Source organism: Pocillopora verrucosa, chromosome 3, assembly GCF_036669915.1.
Source record: "Pocillopora verrucosa isolate sample1 chromosome 3, ASM3666991v2, whole genome shotgun sequence".
NCBI lineage: Eukaryota > Metazoa > Cnidaria > Anthozoa > Scleractinia > Pocilloporidae > Pocillopora > Pocillopora verrucosa.
In genome coordinates, this window is record NC_089314.1 from 7,347,358 (window position 1) to 7,361,415 (window position 14,058).

A 14,058-nucleotide genomic window follows, 5' to 3' on the forward strand; every position below is an offset into this window, starting at 1 on the left:
ATATTGACTGGTACAAACAAGGGTCGAATGGCCGTCTGTAAAGCTACGATTTTGAAAGTTTGAGGTGAGTAAAAATTGCGATATTCGTTACGTGATCAAAATCTTATAAAAGAATAGATGTAGCGGGTTGAATTAAGCTTACATAACGCTCGGCGCAACTGAAACTAGAATAATTCTGAGAATCGAATCGGTCACTTGCATGCCGCAGTTTCTTAAGCTTATTATGCTTTACAATGAAATAAACCTATCAGTAAGGTTTCAAGATTCCTCTAGTCACGTTTGGGAACATTCAAGATTCAAAATAGGAACTGTTATTAAACAAACCTTAGTACATAAAGAAGCCCTCCTTGGTAAAAACAAAATAATGTATTCAGCCCTTTTTTAGTAAAATCCATGAGAGAGATGTACTAACTCCAATATGAAAGTCACTCAATATAACAGAGATTTCTAAATTTGAGAATCCAATGAATGCCCTTTTCCTCATAGCCATCTTAAAAGCCTGGTCTGAGCTTTAAACATACATATTTTAATATATTATTTTTTTTCAAATTCAGATGTCAAGGAATCCAGATACAAAATGGTCAAGGTTCTTGTTGACAACCTCATTCAAGGCCAACTCATTGTGAGCCCAGGAAAAAAAATACAAACAGTACAAACAGCAGCTAAGTTTGCAGTTTAGGATAACTTCATTCTAATTTATTGTTACGGTTACAACAAGATTTTAATCAAAAAATCAATTTTATTTGACTGTAATTAGCCCCTTCACTCCCAAGAGTGCTTGGTTTTCAAATATAACTTAAGATATTGTATTTTATGGAAAAGAATCAACAGATTTTATTCACAATTTGTGTCAAACCAAATTTAATGATTGATTAGAACTATTTTATATGAAAAGCTGTAATTGAGGATTAATCCGTATGAAGTTTTCAAGAAAAGAAAAATAAATCAAATTCCATCCTAATATTACCACACATTGATGTTAATAATTAATCAAAAACAGTTTACATGTAAGCCTTAAATTAAGCTTCTAAATAAATTTCATTGAATACTTGAATTTTAGCTGGGTTTTTTTAACTTAAAGTATTTATTTTATATCATTAGCCTCAAATTTTTGCTTAAAATTCCCAGTAATTCTGAAACATTCCTAGAAATTCCCAAAAATTCCCAGAAATTCCCAGAAATTCCCAGAAATTCCCAGAGATTCCTAGGAATCTTTTAGATATACAGCTTTTCAGGGAAAGTCATTGGTTCTCTGAGTTGGAATTCCTAGGAATTCCTAGGAATTCCTAGGAATTCCTAGGAATTCCAAGTCCTGTTGGCTATAAACTTGGAATTTCTGGGAATTTTTGGGAATTTCTGGGAATTTCTGGGAATTTCTAGGAATTTCTAGGTTTTTAGAACCAGAGTTGTTATGGTTGGGAATTCCTAGGAATTCCTAGGAATTCCCAGTCCGAATTTACCGTGAAAATTCACACCTTTATTCCTAGGAATTCCTAGGAATTCCTAGGAATTCCTAGGAATTCCTAGGAATAAATTCCTAGGAATTCCTAGGAAAATCCTAGGAATTCCTAGGAATTCCAAAAGCCATTTCGCAAGGGAACTGGCTAAAAAGGAATATTTCTGTAATGTTATTTTGCTTTCATGGCAAACTCGATGGTCAAACCTCGTAAGGTAAAATTTCCGCACAGGCCCATACTATTGTAAAACAAATCTGTTTTCCCAATGGTAATGTATTGTTTTTTACATTGTTTTCTCTATCCAAGAACTGAATGCAAAATGAAGTATGGGGCTGTGCGGAAATTTTACCCCTCGTAAATCTGCCGCGTTTCAGTCCTAAAACAAATTAAAAACTCGACATTTAAAAGGTAATTTTATCATAGTTTTACATCTGACCGATTTTTAAACAATTTAGACTAATCAAGATAACGCTACTAACTACGTCTGTTCATCTTCGATGAATAGCGCTACGTTTCGGTTGTCTGAGCAAGAGACAATACTTGGGAACACGGCATACACGGGGGATTACATGATTGACAGGCATTTGTGAAGTTACGCACGCTTTCTTTCTCTTTTCTAGCTTATTTGCATTTTCCCGTGCGACGTTTTCCAATGGACGCGATTCCGTAATGGATATTCCGGAATTATGATTTACAGCGTACAAAGTTTGAATCAGGTTTAAGTAATCTTTCATATCGGTTGTCTTGGCTTTAACATTTCGGTTTACTTCTATAAAGACTATTTCTCCTGGCCGAGATGCTTTTAAACGTGGTGTATTTAGCTTTAATTTGTAAACTGATGTCGATTAAACGATACTCACTACGTTGAAGTTGATGCACTCTGTTCAAGCAGTTACAGATGAATTCTAAGTTCGTCGATTTTAAAAGAACAGTCTCAAGTAATTGAAATAAAACAAACGAACAACCAGACAACAATGAGATACTGGAAAAACAAAGAATTCATGCGCAAGGCTCCCTATAGATAAACAGGAATATGATGACCTAGCAACTTTCTCTTTCATGATGAAGCATTGAAGGTTGCTGATCTTCTATGTACCTGAACAACTACTGTAAATGCCAATTTTACAAAAATCACATAAGCCACAATGAAACGTGCAATATTACATTTTCTCAAGCGTTCATGAGTTAGAAATTTTGAGCATCCAGTAAAACCATCTAATAGATGCATTCTCGCTTGAGTTAGCTGACTACAACCTTACCTCCATTTCATCTTTAATCCACAATTGCACATGCTCGTGTTTGATGAAACTTAGCTACAGCTGTTGTACAACTTCAACTTGGTTAAATGAAATTTACATAACGAACTGTTTTACAAGTTCAGAGCCGAGCTGAAAGGAGGAAACGCAAGGATTCTTTCGCTAAAATGTTAACTTCACTCAATCACTCAGTTGAATTCACGAGGGAACTCTGCATTCCACGGCCACTCAAGCTTGCCAGTCACGTGATAAGTCGCAAGCCGGAAGTGCTGAATGTTTTTAAAATATGTTTCATTGTTATTGATCACTCCTTGTAGTGGTAATAGTTTGGCTCAACATATTATAGATGACCTTTATGCCACAAAAAGAAAGAGAAATGTTCAGTGAAATACTGGAGTAAAAACATTCTGTGCCTCTTTGAGGACATGTTGAATGTTGCGTGACAAATGATGGTACTGAGTCACGGAACTTGTGTCTAGCGGACTCAACTTCACTGACAAATTTTATGAGCACACAAGGTAGGAAACGAGTGAAATTTCATAAAGTTATTTCCGTTTTGGCAATCATCAAGATCTGCCCACTGTACCAGAGATGAGGTTCACCTCCGCATGCTGTTGTAGTATATGTATCTCAAATCAGTTAGTATACAAAACATGCATAAACGTCTAAACTATTCTATTGGGTAAAACGTATCAAGCGGGGCTACCTTAAGGTAAGAGAACGAAAATTATTCAAGCAACACGAGTATAATTACAAGGGATTGTGTATAATCGAGGGGATTGTGGTTTTTATGATTACAGTGAATAAAAACGCGTTCAGAGAATAAGGGCCTTTCCATTTGCTAGTAAAATGTAATCGCGTGAGTTCTCTTCGCCTTGTAAAACGACACACTTTAATGGTCACAGCATATGGAAACCTCAAAATGTCCCTTGCAGCCAAGCAACTTCTCCCTAGGAGCCATCTATGTTACAGAATTTTCATCCAAAAAGGACAAGTTTTGCATTGATTTTATTGGTAACTCATTAGCTTATTTGTTAATTATAACCTTCCTTTGGGTCTTAAGCACTTTCTGCGACAGAACGAGATTAAAGAAATAAATGTACTTTGGTCAGTCATACCGATTTCACTCGTTCTTTCATTTGACTACGGATCCCAAAATTAGATAGAGGACTATAATCGTAACTCCACCTAGAAAGAAGGATGTTGTCTTAAATTTAAATCAAAGCTGGCCGATAAACGATAAAAATTCTTATTCAAAAAGATTTCAACACTTAGTCTGTGGAGCCTACAAAAAATACCTGGATCTCGCTATTATTTTGTCAAGTCTATTTATAGACTACTATGTAAGTGGCTGACTCTTCTTATTACCGATTGCTATTTCAACTTACTCTTTACTCGAAGTTATGGAGCAACTTATCTCATCCAACATGTATTAAAGATGGCTGCGCAAATCAAAGTTCCTTTGAGAAATAAAGTCATAGTCCAAGTAATGAAAAGATTAGTTTCTACAGAATAAATGGGCGGAAATCGGTGGCCTTTCTTGTATCGTACCGGATTGAATCCAAGGAGCAAATGGACAGTAAAACTCATACATAAGCTCACACAAATTTTGAGAGGAAGAGTCACGTTTTTCTGCTCCCTTTTTTCGTCTCACGTTTATAATCACTGACTCTTCAAGATATGAGAAATTAATTAAAGCACTTGCAACTTGGTATAAAACGCAAACTTAAGGAGCAGATCCGGCACACTGCAATAATAAAGGAAGCGCAACCCAACAAAATTTACACTGAACAGTTTCTCTATTTAAATACTGATGTACATATTTTCGTTACTTGTCACGCATTATTTTCAGAGGAAGTTGATAGATGTCTTTGTATTTCACCAATAAATTTACCATGGTCTCACGAAATTTACAAAAACAGCTGAAAAAGATTGGTCTGAACTAAAGAATTAAGCGAATTACGCATCATGTTTGAAATACTGACGACGTAAACCCCTGCCTTTTAACGTTCAATGGTTTTGGGCAAACCCTGAAAATGTGATGTAACTTGCCAATACTGAAACGCTAGAAAAAGCATGTACACTCACTAACGCTTCCAAAGTGAAAATTTACAAGAGGATTCCTTCAACGAGTATGTAAGGAAGGACAAACGAATCATGAGACACCTCCAATGAGGACATCGTCAAACTTTCCGTTCAGTATGTGTGTGCTTATCCTCAACTGGGGGGACCCTGATGACAATGAGGTGGGGGGAGGGGGGACTAATGGTAAGATTTTTGGACAAGCCTTTACATTAACAATACAGCGGACGAGTTCATTCATTGTCTCGTGTTTTGAAAATATCACTACTCTGTTTCTGAATTTGTTGCGATCTCTCTTGATTATTCAACAAAAAAGGAAAACCATATCTTCAAAAAACGTACTCCTCTTCCACACTGTTTTTATTTGCAAAATGCACTGAGCTACACAATGATTCCTGCAGAGGACATCATGGACTTACTAAAGCTTTACCTAACGTCAACTTACTTTCATTACAACGGTAAACACTACAAACAGTTACACGGTACAGCTATGGAGTCTCCAGTTTCTGTTGTGGTAGCAGAAATTGTGATGCAAAACATTGAGAAACGCGGTCTTTAGACTTGCCGACAAACGATACCGCTTTGGTTCCATTCCAATGTAATTTTGTGATGTGTCAAATTAGATTCATTATTCCTTAATTTCTTTGTTTTTTCTACGAAATATGGACAGTTACATTCTGCTTATATTTAGTTGAATTAAGAAAGGATGAAGTATATATACCATGGGTTGCATCACATACAAGCCTTCCAGCTGCAAAAGCAAAACTTATTATGTTGCTATCTACTTGTAATGTCAAAGCATATGCCAAATATAAGTTTCTAGACGAGATCGATGAACAGTGCAGAAGCCCATCTGTACAGAAACCTGGAACTGCTGGCTCTTATGTCTTACATGTAACAAGGAATAGTACCGAGTCTTTCCTTGAAGATTTCATTTGGTATTGAACACTCCACTCCAGACTTGAGCTAAAAGTTGTAACAGACTGAAAGAAATAATTTTATTCTGTCTTTCTTTTTAGTGAAGAAATGATATAATTTTAACCCTGAAACATCACACGCTTAAAAGTTGCAAATATGAAACTTCCATATATTTTTTTCTTCATAAAAAAAACCAACCCTTAACTTAATTTATCAAACTGAATCATGTGAAAGAAAGAAGCAAGAGCAAACTTAAAGCTTGTGATGTTTTTAAGGTTCAAATTATATCATTGCTTCTATTTTTCTCTTGATCTTTAAAAGGGATGTGGATATTTGATTCATATGCATGTGTTTTTAGCAAACTCAAAGCACGGCTCAAGTGCAGTCACCTGTACAATCATCAGCTTTTGCGTCAGGAGTAGAGGCAGGAGGACTTCTCTGGAATCGAAACCAATCGCTTCTGGAGTTTGCCGTTCTTCCTTTTTCATTTCCTCTAAGCTCAATTCCCTTAAAGTAGATGAAACTGCTACACCCATGCTTACTTTACTAACTAGCTTGCAACCGATTCACCTCGCGCGGGAACCTGAAAACAGCGTAAAAGTTGCGCGAAAGGCCATCACTTTATCCCTTTTTCTTTCACTTCCAAACTTCTAGGAGCATCGGAAGGTGCACTGGAAAAAATCTCGGTATTTTCTTCTGGTTTTTAAATCACATTTTCGATTAGTTATGATGAGTCGTAAGTTCACATACACAAAAGTAATTTATGTTCTTTTCTTCTTCCGCTGGCGTAGTGGACCGCGTTCTCTGTTTTGAGCGCGCGCAGAAGTCAACCGAAAGCAATAACGAAACATTGTAGACATGCGCAGTTAAAACCGGAATCTCACGATTTCTGGGATAAAAATTCGATACTCCCAAGAGTCATTATTTGGCGACCATACCGCTAACAAGGAGCCAAAATGACCCTGGGCTCGAGATTGCGCCTCTGCATTCCACTCAAGCTTGCCAGTTACATGATAAGCCGCAAGCTGGAAGCGCTGTATGTTTTAAAAATATATTTCATTGTTATTACGGACGTGATATCAGTAGCTCCGTCGCTGAATTATGTGTTTAATTATTACTTACTCTTTACTGTTCCTTTCTAAAGATTTGAAGTGTTTTTTTTTTTCGTTACTCTCCCTTTCATTATGATCTAACTTGCCAATGGTAAGAAAGGGAAAGAGTTAAAGAAAGCCCAGTACAGAGAGAACAAGATCACGCCGCCATTACTGAAGACGACCATGGCGCAGATGAGTTTGTCACCCTGGGAACTGTTATTAAAGGCTCAAGAGTCGATGATAAAGACCCTGTTTAACTCGGTTTTGCAGTCGTTCGCTACAAGAATTACTGAGGTTGAAAAATCTGTTCAGTCCATCAAGACTAGCCTACAATTCATTCAAAAGGACGTCGATAATCTGAAGCCTTTAGAAGAAAAACTTGTTACCTCCAATAAAGAAATCGATCAACTGAAATCGACCTCATCGCACAATCACTGTCATTGGAGTATATGGAAAACCAAAGCCGTCGAAAGAACATGAGGGTTAAAGGTTGCTCGATTAGGTCCTGAACAAAAAGACTTCGAAACTGACTTTGCCGTCGTTATCTAAGTTTGACAACAAAGTGCTATAAGATCCTAGACAAATTGCTGAGCAGTATTGTAGAGACTTCACAAATATTGGTCCCAGTCTAGCTAGGAATATTCCCGCATCTCACAAATCGCACCGTCACTATCTCTGCGGGGATTTTATCAGTCCTTTGTATTTTGATGAAACTTCTGAGCATGAAGTAGCCACTGATTTGTAGCACTTTGCGCTCTGAGAAAGTTACAAGCTTCGATGATATTTCCACAAGTTTTATCAAAGAAACCATTACTTCAATTAGCGGTCCTTTGACTCATAACTTTAATTTATCGCTAAGTTCTGGAGTTGTCCCAGCAGAGCTAAAGATTGCTCGTGTCGTACCATTGTTTAAAACTGGTGATAAGTCATTAACATATTATTTTCAAATTACAGACCTATTTCTGTTCTTCCCTCTTTCTCTAAAATTTCGGAAAAACTTGTCTGCAATCGCATTATTGATTATTTGAGTAAATATAAGATACTATCCGATGATCAATTCGGTCTTCGTAAACAGCATTCAATTAAATACGCCTTAGCTCTTTTATTTGGAAAAAAATTCTTCTGTTATTGATAATAATGAGATAACAGTGGGTATATTCATTGTTTTGTATAAAGCCTTTCACACGGTGAAAGATCTAATTTTACTTGATAAGCTTCTTTACTATGGTATCCGCGGTGTTGCATTTAACTGGCTTGAAGACTATCTTAACAATAGACAACATTTTGTTCAGTTTAATGGATTTAATTCACCTTATTCAAATATCAAGTGTGGTGTCCCCCAGGGCTCCATTCTTGGTCCTCTGCTCTCTCTAATTTACGTCACTGAGATGTATGATGTCTCAAAGGTTTTATACTTCATTCTTTTTGCTGATGATACAAACATCTTTTTCTGTCATAAAAATTTGAATTTCATCGAGAAAACCTTGAATGAAGAATTACTTTACTTAACAGACTGGTGCCGAGCCAATAAGCTTTCGATAAATATAATTAAATAAAATTTCATGGTTTTCAAACCAAAACAGAAAAGGGAAAATCTTGACATTAAACTAGAGACTAACCAATGTACTATTGACCGAGTTAAAAAGTCTATGTTTTTAGGTGTTATTCTTTGACGAAAATTTGTCATGGAAACCGCACATTGCCAATATCGCTAACAAAGTTTCAAAATCCATTGGTATAATCTATAAAGCTAGTCTCTGCCTACCCACTTCAACTTTATGTACCCTGTACTATAGTCTTGTTTATCTCTACTTGCTTTATTGCATTACGGTATGGGGCTCCAGTTATCCATCCACCTTGAAACGTATTGTCCTACTCCAGACAAAGGTGGTACGAATTATACCAAGAAGTACTTTTAACGCTCAAACTGTACTTATATTCAAGCAGTTGAAAATTCTTAATCTATACGATATATATCGATTTCAAACAAGAAAGATCATATTTTTGTTCAAGATAGGCCGTTTTCCTGATGCTCTTAAAAGATTATTTCGTCTTCGACTAGCAATAATTGCTATTACACCAGACAATGCAGTTCCTTTCACATACCCCCTAGCAGAACAAATATCAAACAGTTTGCGTTATGTTTGCAAGGACCTAAATTTTTTCAATTCTCTGAAAATAGAAATCCAAAATGTTGGCACAATTTCCCTGTTGAAGTCTGAATTGCGAACATTACTCCTTAGTTAACTCCATTCTTATTCTTCTTTATTTATTTATTAACTTTTTATTATTTTTTCCTACTTTTCTTACGTTGCTCAAGTCTATGTTTGTTTGAGTGCCTGCTATTATTGTTGTTGTTTTATGTGTGTGTGTCCTTTCCTTTTTAACCTGAAATATCTTGCACCTAAATCACTCCCTAAAACTGATACCTCACTTTTGTAAAGTATGACGAGCCTGTGGCTCTCAAAAGCCTCTTGGTTTTCCCACAGGTTCCTCGCCTCATGCTAAATCTTCAGCTATATCACTTTAATGTATATATAATTCCTTTTTTTATTTGTGCTGATGTATCATAATTACAAAATGGCGAAATAAATTAAAAATAAGTAAATAATAATTAAAAAACCATTCCGTGACTCCTTGAGGACGTGTTCGATGTTGCGTGACAAGGGATAGTGATGAGTCACTAAATTGGTGTTTAGATTGATTAAACTTCACTGACATATTTCATAAGCTCTTCAGTTAGGAAAATGTTTCATTCTGTAAAATTATTTCCGTTTTGGTATTCATCAAGATCTGCCCACTGTACCAGAGATGAGGTTCACCTCCGTCTGCTGTTGCAGTATCTCACATCAGTTAGTCTACAAAACATGCATGGACGTCTGAACTATTCTGTTGGGTAAACTAAACAAGTGAGGCTACCTCATGATAAGAGAACGAAAATTATTCGAGCGACAGGAGTATAATTACAGACCGAATTGGATCTCAGGAGTTTTTTAAACCAATCACAATCGAGGAGATTGGGGTTTTTCATAATCACAGCAGACAAAAACGCGTTCAGCGAATGAAAGGCCTTTCCATTTGCTAGTGAAATATAATCGCGTGAGTTCTCTTCGCCTTGTGCAACGACAAACTGAATGGTCAGCATATAAAAACCTTAAAATGTCCCTTGCAGTCAAGCAACTTCTCCCTGGAAGCCATCTTTGTTACAGAATTTTCATCTAAAAAGGACAAGTTTTCCATTGATTTTATCGGTAAACCATTAGCTTATTTGTCGACCATAGCCTTCCTTTGGGCCTTAGGCACTTCCTGCGACAGAACGGGATTGAAAAATAAATGTACTTTTGCCAGTCAGACCGATTTCGCTCGTTCTTTCATTTGACTTCAACGGATCACAAAATTAGTTTGTAGACTGTACTTGTAACTCCATTTGATAAGAAGGATGTTGTCTTTAGTTCAAATCAAAGCTGGCCGATAAACGATAATAATTTTTATTCAAAGAGATTTCAACACTTAGTCTGTGGAGCCGACAAAAATACCTTTATCTCGCTATTATTTTGTAAATTCTATTCCTAGACTAGCAGGTAAGTGGCTGACTCTTCTAATTACCAACGGCTATTTGAACTTACCGTTTACTCGAAGTTATGGAGCAACTTTTCTCATCCAACATGTATTGAAGATGGCTGCGCAAATTAAAGTTCCTTTGAGAAATAAAGTCATAATAAATAAAGACGCAAATTCAAGAGGAAAAGTTACGTTTTTCCGCTCGCTTTTTTTCTCTCGCGTTTACAATCACTGACTCTTCTAGATCTGAGAAATTAATTAAAACGCTCGCAGCTTGGCATAAAACGCGAACTTAAGGAGCAGACTCGACACACTGCAGTAATAAAGGAGGCGCAACCCGATGTGACAAAATTTACACTGAACAGTTTCTCTGTGTAAATACTGATGTAAATATTTTGGTTACTTGTCGTGCGACATTATTCAGAGAAGTTGATAGATGTCTCTGTATTTCACCAATAAATTTATCATTGTTTCACGAAATTTGCAAAAACAGCTAAAAAGGATGGAACTAGAGTATTAAGCGAATTACGCATCATGTTTGAAATACTGACGACGTAAACCCCTGCCTTTTAACATACAATGGTTTTGGGCAAACCCTGAAATTGTGGTGTAACTTGACAATACTGAAACGCTAGAAAAAGCATGTATACTCGCTAACGCTTCCAAAGTGAAAATTTACAAGAGGATTCCTTCAACGAGTATGTAAGGAAGGACAAACGAATCATGTGACACCTCCAAGGAGGACATCATCAACAGGCTTCCTGCTCAGTATGTCTGTGCTTATCCTCAACTGGGGGGACCTTGATGACAATGAGGTGGGGGGAGAGGGACTAGTGGTAAGATTTTTGGACAAGCCTTTACATTAACAATACAGCGGACGAGTTCATTCATTGTCTCGTGTTTTGAAAATGTTACTACTCTGTTTCTGAATTTGTTGCGATCTCTCTTGATTATTCAACGAAAAAGGAAACCATATCTTCAAAAAACGTACTCCTCTTCCACACTGTTTTTATTTGCAAAATGCACTGAGCTACACAATGATTCCTGCAGAGGACTTACTAAACCATGTCATGGACTTACTAAACCTTTGCCTAACGTCAACTTACTTTCATTACAACGGTAATCGCTACAAACAGTTACACGGTACAGCTATGGAGTTTCCAGTTTCTGTTGTGGTGGCAGAAATCAAAAACATCGAGAAACGCGGTCTTTAGACTTGCCGACAAACGATACCGCTTTGGTTATGCTACGTTGACGAGACGTTTACCGCCGTATGACACGCCGAAATCGACGCATTTCACCACCACCTTAATGGACAAAACACTGACATACAGTTTAACAGAGAGGTCGAAGAAAATGGTAAAGTACCTTTTCTAGACTGCCTGGTAAGCCGTGAAGACAACTTGTTACGAACAACAGTTTACAACGAACCGACACATCAGACATGGTTTGATGCTACTCTGGTTTACAGATTTAATGAATGTAACCGAAGAAGTTACAATTCATAAACCCAACGTTTCGCGAACATCTCGCGCATCCTATAACCCTTGAATATCCGGGTTGCTCAAAAACCCATTACTACACTACTTTCGTTACTGACTAACGTCAAAGACAAAGACGGATCGAGGAGCAGACAGGGAGCAGACTCCCCTCAACATGTGTCAATCACTACAGGCACCGTACCAACGACTCATTCACGATATTAACATTACAAACGAACCGAGCAGAATGACCTAACTTTACTGGCAGATCGAGACCGATCAATCACGACCGACCAACGCCACTTGAGTCTTACAACCGATTACATCACGGCAAAACTGACTAATCAGTTTATACAAACCGGACTAAGAATATTCGACTGACAACAACTATTACTTGACTCTGATGATGACATCCATTCAGGTCGTCGAAACGTCAGTCACCACTACCGACAACAGTCCTTCTCGGGACTACACTCACACGAACGATCAGGTTACCCCCGAATTCAAACCATTTGATTTATTGTATTTTATTGCTCAGTTGGTTAAAGGATCGTACTGAGATCCAGAGGTGTCCGTTAGAATTTCAACGAAAACACGAATAAGTTACGAACACCATTGCAAGTACTGTAATTAAGTTTTTAATGGTCATGTGCAGCCAAAAATACAGAGAGCCCTTTCCTTTTTAACCGGTTGCATGTAAAAAAAATATCTTCGTTGTGAATGGCGTTTGAATAATATGTTAACTTCCGCGTGTAGGACTGAGTGGCTCAAGAAAGCCTCTTTTTACCAGGAACAAGAAAACCGATAAAAGAGCATTTCTGAATAATTTCTTGTGGTCAATTAGAAGGAAGAAATGTTTGTTGCAATTTGGAATAAATATGCATCTGTAAATTATTTCGCACATTGCGCTTGTCTAACTGGCTCCCGCAATTTTGTTGATCCCTGAAAATTTTTCTCGTGCTTTTTTCTACAAATAGCACTGAAATCATGTGATTGCCTGTAAAAATGGATTGCAAACTTTATTTTGTTTTCCATACATTAGCGTGTAATGTAACATTTAATTTATTATGCTTTCAGAAAAGAGCCGGAAACATGGCTTCAATAAAAAATACCAAAATGAACTTTCTGTCCATGTCTTCACATAGTCATCAGTTTTTACATAACAAGTTTTATTTCTTATATATGTTCAAGCTCCTACTGGGCGCAATGAGAACACACATGTAATCATGAAATAGATGAGAGGAGCGTCATAGCTACCCCTGCACCTCACTAGGGAAAAGGGGGGAGGGGGGGAAGGGGAGACTGATTTTCTTTTCAGTTCACTAACCTGTCTTCGCACGCCTAAAAAATTGCTTAAGGGGCGGGAGGGGTATGCTCCTTTTGACTCTATCGATGATAAACATCCACATCCATCAAATGTCGTCTGTGGGTGTAAAGTTCTCTATACACACACGTTTAAGGTGAGGGTTTGGAAGAATGCGCAATCGCCAAATAATGACAAACAGAAAAGATTATCAGGATAAAAATGGGCAGAGTGATATCTGCTTATATTCCATTCGGTTTTTATAGTTAACGTATTTATCAATTCAGGGACTTATTTTTTTCTTGGCACCGACATATGCTTGTTAACGTAGCTGATCTCAAGCTTTCCAGTTTATCTTAATGCAGTTTTTTTTAGAAACACGACTTAGACCCACCACAGATTAGTTACATTAATTTCCCTGCAGTTGACTGGTCGTTATGATGTTCATCTTGGTTTGCGACTGTCAGTCAAAGCGCGTTTAAAAAAAACTGCGTTTTTGGCTTTTGAAGTCCTCTTCTGGGCTGCATCTTAATCTTGGAGACTCGTGCATCAAATTTGGTATACCTGTGATCACGGCTAATAAATTCCTTTGTATGCCCATATAAAAAAATTGGTGAGACTGTTTGAAACGTAATTTCAAGGAGTGATTTACAACTACCGGAGTTTTATCAATATTGATTAAAATATGTTTCATTACATTTCCTATGTGTAGGTCCTGTGTGTGTGTTGTATCGATCGCCGGTCCATGCTGAAAAGGGAAGTCGAATATTTTGAGCGAAGCTTTCGATCAACCCGAGGTGTTCCCTCTCGGGCATCATTTTGATCCTGAAACTGTTGGAATTTGGATGTGAATAGTTCCGTAAAAAATGCGGGTGAGTTCACAGAAATCAGGAAACTAAAATGCTT

General features: G+C 37.2%; 2 pseudogenes; one reads left to right on the forward strand and one right to left on the reverse strand.

Moving 5' to 3' along the window:
• Window positions 1-2,910, reverse strand: part of LOC131782758 (NLR family CARD domain-containing protein 4-like) — a 32,568-nt pseudogene extending 29,658 nt beyond the window's left edge.
• The window catches only part of LOC131796297 (guanylate-binding protein 6-like), an 88,678-nt pseudogene that overhangs the window by 42,623 nt on the left and 31,997 nt on the right, over window positions 1-14,058 (forward strand).